Raw genomic sequence first — 11,484 nt, forward strand, 5'->3', positions numbered from 1 at the left:
TTCCTGTTTACAAATTTTGAATTTATCGAAAAACTAAGGATTTTCTGCTCCCAGAAATAGATTACCTTAGCCGTGTTTGGCACAACTTTTTGGAATTTCGGATCCTCAATGCTCTTCAACTTTGTACTTGTTTGGCTTTATAACTATTTTGATATGAGCGTCACTGATGAGTCTTATGTAGACGAAACGCGCGTCTGGCGTACTAAATTATAATCCTGGTACTTTTGATAACTATTTACACCACTGGGTCGATGTCATTGCTGCTGATGGACGTTTCGTCCCCGAGGGTATCACAAGCCCAGTAGTCAGCACTTCGGTGTTCACCTATATCGTTTTAGGTCACGATAGATAACTGGATCTGGGATGAAACAGTATTCTGATAAATAAACTTATCATAGCTACCAGCATTACAAATAGAAATTAAGACCAATATAAAGTTGAAAACTAAAGGTCACCGTATAAAATTCAACAGTGAACAAAACGCATACCGCATATATGGCAAATGTTTCACTCGACTAATTTGCTGACATTCACATAAAAGGATCAAATTGCTGTGTAGATTGTTAAATACTTCTATAGTTAGACCAAACAGAAAAAAGCAAAAAAAGAGATCTTATGTACTGATTTTGTGTTATGGATAGATATTCCATATCCTTTGGTTTTTTTCTATTTTATGTCTTTTATGAACACATCATACAAAACAAATGAAGTCAGTTGTAAAAGATCAAATACATCATTCTATTCCATGCAAAACCCGGACCATTTTTACCACCACAAAAAAACCAGTACATTAGGATTGATTTTATGATACTTTAAGGTGATAAAAACTTTGTCACAGAAAAGTTTATCCTGTATCTGTTTAAAACAAGGTAGTTTACTTGAGCAGAGATGAACAAATCATTTCAAGTGGACAATAAACATCTTTTGAGAGAAATAACTTTACCAATTCGACTCTATACGTCTTCTAATAGTAATTCACATTATCAGAACAACCACAACATTGTTCTTTGAACTATTTCCATGTGACTTTTTCTATTTTCTTCTTATTTAGATACAAATTAATATAAAATACGTATAATCAACTATCTATATTTAACGATCAAATTAAAATTTGCAGGTAGCGCGAAAGTTTTTATTAAACTAAAATCTGAACTTTTCATCATAGCTCTTAAACAGTACCTCATTTGGCAAAGTTGTCGCAATCTCGCTTTTAAAAGTAAAATCTATTGATCTGGTGGTATTCATTTGCACAACGGAGAGTAGTAATACATATTTCCAAAACAGTAAAATCTTGTCACTTTTACAACTTCAATTTGACATTGTCCAAAAACAATAAAGCTACCAAATATCTATAGTAATATTCCCCTCTTTTTCTGCAATATTTTTAGAATATTTACAAATTTCATACTGATTCAACTGGTTACCGTTTCTTAAAATACAAATTAAGATGATATTCGTCTTTAGGGTAATACAGAAGATATACATAAATTCTTACATTGGTAGCAGTTGATTATCGGATTTATCCAATCGAGATAATTAAATAACCGAATTTTAAGTTCCGAGCATCGGGGAGGACTTTTAAGTTGATAATTTACAATCGTGATTGAATATATCCGATAATCCACGAATAACTATGTAATAATCAGTAACTCTAATGAATATCAAATTCATTTTCATTTTTGATAAGCGAAAATCCCTTCCAGTGGCCTCCACATTCCACAAAATTGTCTATTTCATAAAAACTTGTAAGCATCTTTTGATTCATCCAGTCACCTGATAAAGGTTATGAACCGTAAACTCATTCAATCATCGTCTGAGATCATCGGCAACCACACGTTGATTAATTGTTTTATATATTGGTTACGGAAAGGGTTAAATAGCCACAAAATTAGGGAAAAGTTATTATAAGAAATCTATAAAAAGTTATCGCTATCTGACGACAACATAATGACTAAATGCAAAAGTCAACACATGATTGTTCCATCAATAGACCGAAAGTTTTACCCCAATTTTAACTAAAAGAGAGAGTAAAACCGTTTAAAGACCAATATTACTTCCAAACATTCATTGACCAGTTTCCAAAGAGATAAACAACACTTCCAATGCCTTTTTTATGTTTGGATTAATAAAAACGGAAAAATGTATGCAAATTACGTTGTTGAAATATATTTATTATTTTGAGGGACCTGGCTGTCAACCAATTTTTTTCGAAACTTGACGTAAACATTTTTAAAGATTTGACGCCTCTGGAGGCATTGTAAGTAACTCGATTCACAAAAGAAATATTTGACTCCATGTATTGCTGGTTTGCAATCGCAATGATTTGATTTATCTTTTGGGAAAACCTTGCCATTTTTTTTAACGATATATAAATGTTTGTCAATTCGATTTAATATATGTAAAATGTACAATTGTAAAGAAATAACAAATAAGAACTTTTAGATTAATGTTTTTGAATTGTTCATACAAGTTTGGGGGATGGGGATTTTTTCAATGGGGAGGTTTCTCTGTATCTGTTTATGACAATATAGTTTACAGGTGCAAAGATGAGACCAAACCTTAAGAAATTGAAGTCAATGAAGAGTTGATAAAACTAAAGGGTTAAACGTATAACCAAATCCGGGCATATAATTAAATATGTTCATGCTGTACATTCTACTATTTTTAGGAACGAAAAAAGAAATGACGTTTAGATTGATTTGCTTATAATTGAATGAATATGATATCTTTAAGTTGTCTGAATTGTTCAATCTAGAATGGAGAGGTTACTCAATATCTTTTGATGACAATATTGTTAGCTAGAGCACGGAAGGTCAAATTCTTCTCAAATTGACATATAACCTTGCTTAGTGAAAAATCGCTATCTATTGTGCGCTATACATTTTTGACAAGTAGTTCACATTTTATCAATTTTGTATCTTAATTAGAAGAAAGTTAATTCTAACAGGAATGAAAAAAATCCTTTTAAATTAACACCAAATGATGTAATTACGTTTGGATATAGAGATACAATTTTTTTTTCTATTTTATGTCGTTTATGAACACATCATACAAAACAAATGAAGTCAGTTGTAAAAGATCAAACACATCATTCTATTCCATGCAAAACCCGGACCATTTTTACCACCACAAAAAAACCAGTACATAAGAATTGATTTTATGATACTTTAAGGTGATAAAAACTTTGTCACAGAAAAGTGTATCCTGTATCTGTTTAAAACAAGGTAGTTTACTTGAGCAGAGATGAACAAATCATTTCAAGTGGACAATAAACATCTTTTGAGAGAAATAACTTTACCAATTCGACTCTATACGTCTTCTAATAGTAATTCACATTATCAGAACAACCACAACATTGTTCTTTGAACTATTTCCATGTGACTTTTTCTATTTTCTTCTTATTTAGATACAAATTAATATAAAATACGTATAATCAAATATCTATATTTAACGATCAAATTAAAATTTGCAGGTAGCGCGAAAGTTTTTATTAAACTAAAATCTGAACTTTTCATCATAGCTCTTAAACAGTACCTCATTTGGCAAAGTTGTCGCAATCTCGCTTTTAAAAGTAAAATCTATTGATCTGGTGGTATTCATTTGCACAACGGAGAGTAGTAATACATATTTCCAAAACAGTAAAATCTTGTCACTTTTACAACTTCAATTTGACATTGTCCAAAAACAATAAAGCTACCAAATATCTATAGTAATTTTCCCCTCTTTTTCTGCAATATTCTTAGAATATTTATAAATTTCATACTGATTCAACTGGTTACCGTTTCTTAAAATACAAATTAAGATGATGTTCGTCTTTAGGGTAATACAGAAGATATACATAAATTCTTACATTGGTAGCAGTTGATTATCGGATTTATCCAATCGAGATAATTAAATAACCGAATTTTAAGTTCCGAGCATCGGGGAGGACTTTTAAGTTGATAATTTACAATCGTGATTGAATATATCCGATAATCCACGAATAACTATGTAATAATCAGTAACTCTAATTAATATCAAATTCATTTTCATTTTTGATAAGCGAAAATCCCTTCCAGTGGCCTCCACATTCCACAAAATTGTCTATTTCATTAAAACTTGTAAGCATCTTTTGATTCATCCAGTCAGCTGATAAAGGTTATGAACCGTAAACTCATTCAATCATCGTCTGAGATCATCGGCAACCACACGTTGATTAATTGTTTTATATATTGGTTACGGAAAGGGTTAAATAGCCACAAAATTAGGGAAAAGTTATTATAAGAAATCTATAAAAAGTTATCGCTATCTGACGACAACATAATGACTAAATGCAAAAGTCAACACATGATTGTTCCATCAATAGACCGAAAGTTTTACCCCAATTTTAACTAAAAGAGAGAGTAAAACCGTTTAAAGACCAATATTACTTCCAAACGTTTGGGAATTATTTCAAAGGGGAGGTTTCTCTGTATCTGTTTATGACAATATAGTTTACAGGTGCAAAGATGAGACCAAACCTTAAGACACTGAAGTCAATGAAGAGTTGATAAAACTAAAGGGTTAAACGTATAACCAAATCCGAGCAAATAATTAAATATGTTCATGCTGTACATTCTACTATTTTTATGAACGAAAAAAAAAAAATGTTTAGATTGATTTGCTTATAATTGGATGTATATGATATCTAACAGTTGTCTGAATTGTTCAATCTAGAATGGAGAGGTTACTCAATATCTTTTGATGACAAGATTGTTAGCTAGAGCAGGGAAGGTCAAATTCTTCTCAAATTGACATATAACCTTGCTTAGTGAAAAATCGCTATCTATTGTGCGCTATACATCTTTGACAAGTAGTTACGATTTTATCAATTTTGTATCTTAATTAGAAGAAAGTTAATTCCAACAGGAATGAAAAAAATCTTTTCAAACTAACACCAAATGATGTAATTACGTTTGGATATAGAGATACATTTTATGCAGAAATTCCTTTTAAAAGAAAGGTACTAATACTACAACCAAAAGGCAACACTTGACATAAATCTCTTTAAATGGTATCATTTTAAGAAATAAATAATAAGGACGTTTAGATTTATGTAATTAAGGTCAAGGATCAGTAAATGACCAGTCCATAGATTTTTTTTAAATTTACAACTCAATTATATATTGAAAATATACATCAGAAAATGTAAAAAAAAGTATATGTCACCGACTTCGTTTTCGAGAAAAATCCATTTTTAAAATGGTCCGATAGGGTACAAATTGCGTTGAATATATAGGGAAAATCAATATTTTTTTTCAACAATTTTCGGTTTCCTGAATAAATCACGTGAACCGCTCCATAGAATTTTGAAAAAAAAATAATATGTTCTATTTCTTTGTCTAACAAATTAGATGATGCTTTAAAAAAATATGGTCACCGAAGTCGTTTTCTCTGTAGAAGCGACGCAAACTCAACATTTTGGAAAAAAAAATAAAAAATCTTGACGTCGTCATTTTATTACATAACGTCAAGTTATCATGCTAATAATTTTCAACGTTCTTCGTGTTGATTATGGACGATGATTATGTGTTTTGTATTGATAGATTCTTTTTATCATATTAAAGAGTCTGGATAATTATCATTAGATTTTATTTTGTATTACCAGTTTTCTTTATTCTCTATATTTTAGCACCCCATTATTCTCTTTTTTTTCTTTTTTTGCCTTTTATTCTGCAATTTTTGTCAGTTATTCTGTATTCCATAAACCCTAAATCAGACCGTCTTTTATAGACACGTATTTTAAAGAAAATTTAATGTTGACAAAAACCCCAATATGTTCATTATCAATATGTACATGTTGAAGAAAAATATTAATTTAGACAAAAATACTTTGTAAGTACATACACGTAAAAAATAGTAAAAACATAAAAACAGATTTAATCATTCCTATGATGGCTTTATTTAATAAAAGATAAAATTGAAGCAATATGTTTTTTAAACTGAAAGTGGCGGGGGGGGGGGGGGTATTGTCATATTGTGTTACCCTTGTCCATCTGTCCATCCGTCCGCCCTTCCGTTCCATTATGGATATACACATCTTCCTATATCTATATAGTTTTTTCGCACAACTCCTCATACAGTTTAAATCTTAGGAAGTTTTCACTTTGCTGTCCGTTTGTACAAAATTACTAAAGGTGCGCATGTGGTCAAGGTTTTGATTTTTAATATTATTTGCTCTTATGGGAGATAGTTGAACTTTTCAATTTTGGGTAACCAATTCGTAAATCTCTTCGACTATCTTGCATGTCATCTGTTTGCATTATTTCTGCGTTCCGATATATATGATTTTAAGCCACTTAAAACCAGTAACTTTAGCAGGTGGACATGTAATAGCTTGTTTTTGGCACTATACCACGAAAGAACGTATTCTGTCCATATACTGCTGCATAACATGGCATATATAAACAACATTATATCAGATTCTACAAATTCTTGAAACAGTGTCGTGCGGTTATAAATACATCTGCAAGTTAACAGAAAAACACACATACAAACTGACATCTTTTTTTATCTGTATAAAGATTATTGTATACAAGTCTATAGAAAGTTACAGTTCTGGCTCCAACAGTGTTCACGGGTATGATCGAAGCATATACAGAACCAGTACATGATACACAACATGCGACAAAAAAGGGGGGTAGTAATAACAGGAAACTAAATTAAACTAAGGCTTTGATTGATTTAAACTTCAATAAAAATGGAAGTTAAGGGAACAGGAAAAAATGATTAAATTGCATTACTTACAACATCCTTTAAACTGACCAGTGATATTTTTTTTTATCACAGAACACACCGAGATAATCCAACGATTATATATAAGAGTCTGCAGGCATGAAGTGTGAACCTAAATGTTCTTTACCTTTTAATATAACGCTTATTCTAGTAAATCCTCAAAAAAATAATTGTAAAATTCTTCTATAATAAAATTATTACTTTAATCTCTACATGTTTCTTGTCTGTGATATGTATTATATTAAATTATTATTTTATTTTCCATTGTTATTCTTTATAATTTTGCAAACTTTATTTCTTTTGTTCAATTTTTACATTAGCCAGTATCCTTTATTCTAAAATCCCCTTGTAGATCTAATAATTTGTGACAATAAAGTCATGTGTTTCTGTCTCTGAATTTCGGTTTCTCTTGAGACTTTGTCTTTATAGTAAGGTGATACATCGTGTAAAACATTTACAAAATATCTAAAGATACAGAGGTTGAGACATGACATAAAAACAGATGTACATATTAATGTTTAATTTGGCTACCAGAATAATCCCCCTAACAACAAAAGTCATAGATTGGAAATTGTGTGTTTTGTTATAGTCCATCTTCACAAAAATTCATATCATTATCGATGACTTTTCCTTTTGATTTTTGTTGTCTGGTTGTTGTCTTATTGAAGTACTGACTACCTACGGAATTTTCATTTTACTTTAGGTACAGAAAGTGTGTGTGCATATTTGTTTTAGTAGATATATAGTAGTAGTATGATCTAGACATGATTGATAGACTTTCAGGGTACATGTCTATTTTTTATTCGGTTAATTTTTTTACCTATACAGGCTATATTACAATTTCCTTGAGGAGAAAACTATACGAATCAATACAAAAAAAATCTTTTAAGGATCCACTGAATGTTCTTTTATCCGGAGAATATCACAGGTTTAACTCTTCAAACAATATACTATTTATACTTGCGTCTATTTAAAGATTTCTGTTCTATTTTTAACTTCTAAATTGCGGACGTAAAAGAAAACACCATAACAAAAAAACAAAAACGTGGAATGCAAAATGTAGCGATGGATTCATGATCGCGAAACATCACTTATGTCAATAATTTATTTGTTATAATCCAAAAAAATATATGAAGTATAAATATCAAATGATTGTTGCAACCTAGGAGAACTTCAAGGTTAATTAATTTAAATGTAAAATCGTTTTGTGTCAACTGTTGTCGTTGACTAACTGCTTGACGCAGCGGAGAATTTATGACCAGTATATTTATGTAGTTCATTTCCTTTTCTTAAATTTGAAAGGTTTTTACTTATTCCGACTGGTGTGATAATTTTCAAAATAGGGGATATCTAGTCTAACCATACGATAATTAATATGATCAATTTCTTAAACTTGCACCCAAGCCCCTTCTTCTTGTTTTCTTCTGAACGATGTCATTTCCCAGTGAATATAGGGTTTTTGAATGAACAGTTTTGACATACTACACACAGAATACTTCCGAGACCACACTGGGAAGAAATGCACACTGTTTAACTGCTTAGCAAGATATATCAAAGTTCTAGATCTACCACCCTATACCATCTTATACCAGTCAAGTTCGCGATTTTTATTTTGATGATCTTCTTCGTGACTTTTTTTACATTCATTTTTAAAATCCTGGAGTATTTCTTAATCTTCAATTTTAGCAAACAAGTTAATTCTCCTATAAGTTGCATACTTTTCACCAAATTTACCGTTGTCCCGTCGGAAAGTCGCCGGTTGCTACAATGCAAATTCTAGTGAAAGGGACGTAATTCGTACAAAACTTCGCAATATTTTGCGGAATCCGGTAGATGGCGTTCATTTACTGTTACTTGACCTTAAATTGAAAATATAACTTATGTGACATGAATTTAGTCAATGAAAATGTTGCCTAAATATTTTTATGACAAGATAGTGAATTGAAACCGGGATTAAATAAATATCCTGTCAAATAAATTATCATAGGTACAACGATTTAAAATGAAATCGAGACCAATACAAAAGTTCGCAACTCTAAGTCACCGCACGGAATTCAATAATGAACAAAACCCATACCGAATAATAAGCTATAAAAGGCTCCGTCATGACAAACGTGAAAAAAAAGTTTAAAAGAGAAAACTAACGACCCTTGGTTATGTGCTGACATTATCCCAAAAGTATTAAATTTCTTTGTAGGTCTTATAACAGTCCTTAGAGGTACGTTCACCAGACAGTAAATAACAGAAAACGAATTGAGATATATTTCAGATCTTTTATGAATGTATGTTATGAACCTTTACTGAATCATTCAAAATAGACAAATCAAGTACACTATGCATGATTGATATATTATGGGAATTTTATGATAATTTAAGGTGATACGAAATTTGTCAATCGAGAGATTATCCTATAACTGTTTAGGACAAGATGGTGTACTTGAGCAGAGATGACTGAAGCATTTTAAATTGAGACTAAACATCAAAGAGGAATACCATTTTCCGGCGCTATGCGTCTTCGAATAGTATTCACCTTTTTTGAACAACCACAACATTGTATTTTGAAATATTTCCATGTGCATTCTCTATTTTCTCCTACTTTAGGATAATTAACTAGATACAAAGTAATTCAAAATATGTATAAACAAATATCAAAGTATAACGATACCATTTGAATTCGCGTTTAAAGTGAAAGTTTTTGTAAAACTAAAATCTGAACTTTGCATCGTACAAATTTAGCTCTAAAACAGTCCTTCATTTGCCAAACTTGTGGGAAGTTACTAATGAATAAGAAAGGAAACCATTTTTAGAGCAATACTACTTCCCAATATAAACTCATTTGATAATAAAAACACAAAGAAACCATTGTGCCAAATGTTTTACATGAATGTAGGATTTTATGGGTTTTAATATGGACAACTTAGGCATTTGAATTAAAACTTAAGGACTAATTGTCTTGCCAGCTAAAGCATGACAATTTTTATTAAACTGAAATCTAAACTCTTCATCATGAATCTAAAACGGTTTCCAATTTATCAAAGTTGTCGAAAGTTACTGCTGAATGAGAAAAGCTTACCATTTTCAAAATCAATTTGTTTTATTACCAAAAACACAAAGGAAACCTTTGTTCAAAATATGTAATATCAGTTTAGGTATTTATGTGGCTAATAAGGACAACTTTGGTAACTGAAATAAAAATCTGGAATGATATTCCTATCCGCAGTATTTTGTAACTTTAGTCTACATACATCGTGCTCCGTGTAAATTCACCATATAAATTCACATATAACAGCTCGATATCAAAATGATGAAATGATGACATGATGTTTTAATACTTGAGGTAAGAAGAACCAAATATAAGTATAGCTACACTGGTATCGTTGTAGCTGTTGTAAAATATCGTCACTTGGACATATATTTTTTTGTGTATTCAAATCCGGCATTTAGTATTAAACGCTGTTGAAAAACCAGATTTAATAGAAGACTTTGAGCATGTTTTTTTTACATATATAATTTAAGTCATCCATGATAAATAACTTTTAGAATAATTCATTGTAGTCCTCGTTTTCCAAGGTAAGTATTATTGCATTGATGAATATGAAATATTTTATGCAGAAAAATGTTTCAAAAATTTTATTTTGCAGGTCCTTATTTAGCAACAAAATTTCAGCACTCGACGTGAATATCTTTCAAGGTTTGACGTCACTCCAGATATTGTAAGTAACTGTATGTCGCAAAAACATAATTTGCCTTCATGTGTTGCTGATTTGCTGTCGCAAAGATTTATCTTCTCTTTTTGAAAATATTTGGCAATTTTCCGACTAAAATTGATAAATGCCTGTTCATTCAATTTGGTATAAGGTGTAAGCTTAACCAATTTTTAGAATTAAAAAAATTAGAACATTCAGATTAATGTTTTTGAACTTTTAAGATAAGTCAAGGTGATATAAATGTTTTGAAAACAAATATTTTGCGAATTTTTATTTCATACTGAGAACTCTTAGATCCCCCTTCTTGCAATGCTTGATAAAAATATAAATTATTTTGCTTGTTGTATATTGGCTAATTATGGGCCGAATACCTTAAGTGAATTAAGAGAATTCAGACTTTCTTGTTATAAATCATATCTTTAAAATTTGTTTATTATCTGGATTTCATGTTAAGATGAAACATACGGTACAAATGTACATTAACATATATATCGATATAAAATGATATAAAGCTAAAATCAAAATTTTTCAATTACAGCTCTTAAACAGTATTTCATTTAGCAAAGTTTTTTTTTACTTACTCCTGAATGAGAAAGGCTGGAAATTATCAAATCAATATCACTTTACAAAAATATTTTGGTAAAATTAATCTGCCTTTTGTTAATGGAAAGGTTACCATCTATTTTTTTATGAGGAAATAGTTAACTGGAGCAGGGAAGACAAACTGTTCAAAACTACTTAGATTAAACTTTTATAAAGGGGATACCCTTCTCAATCCAGCGGTTTAAGTCTGCTATAAGTAATTCACATTTTGAGAACAACCAAAATATAGTAGAACTTCATGATGATTTGTATTTGACTTTTCTTTTCCACTGTTCAAAAACCGCCTGCGCTTCAAAGAGAATGAATGAATTTCGCTTTAATTTGATTTGGTATCATTTTACGAAATATAGGAAGATTTATGTTATTAAATTGATAATATAAATAAGGTGACATGAATTTAGTCAATAAAACTGTTGCCTTA

This window comes from Mytilus galloprovincialis, chromosome 13, assembly GCF_965363235.1.
Source record: "Mytilus galloprovincialis chromosome 13, xbMytGall1.hap1.1, whole genome shotgun sequence".
NCBI classification, from domain to species: domain Eukaryota; kingdom Metazoa; phylum Mollusca; class Bivalvia; order Mytilida; family Mytilidae; genus Mytilus; species Mytilus galloprovincialis.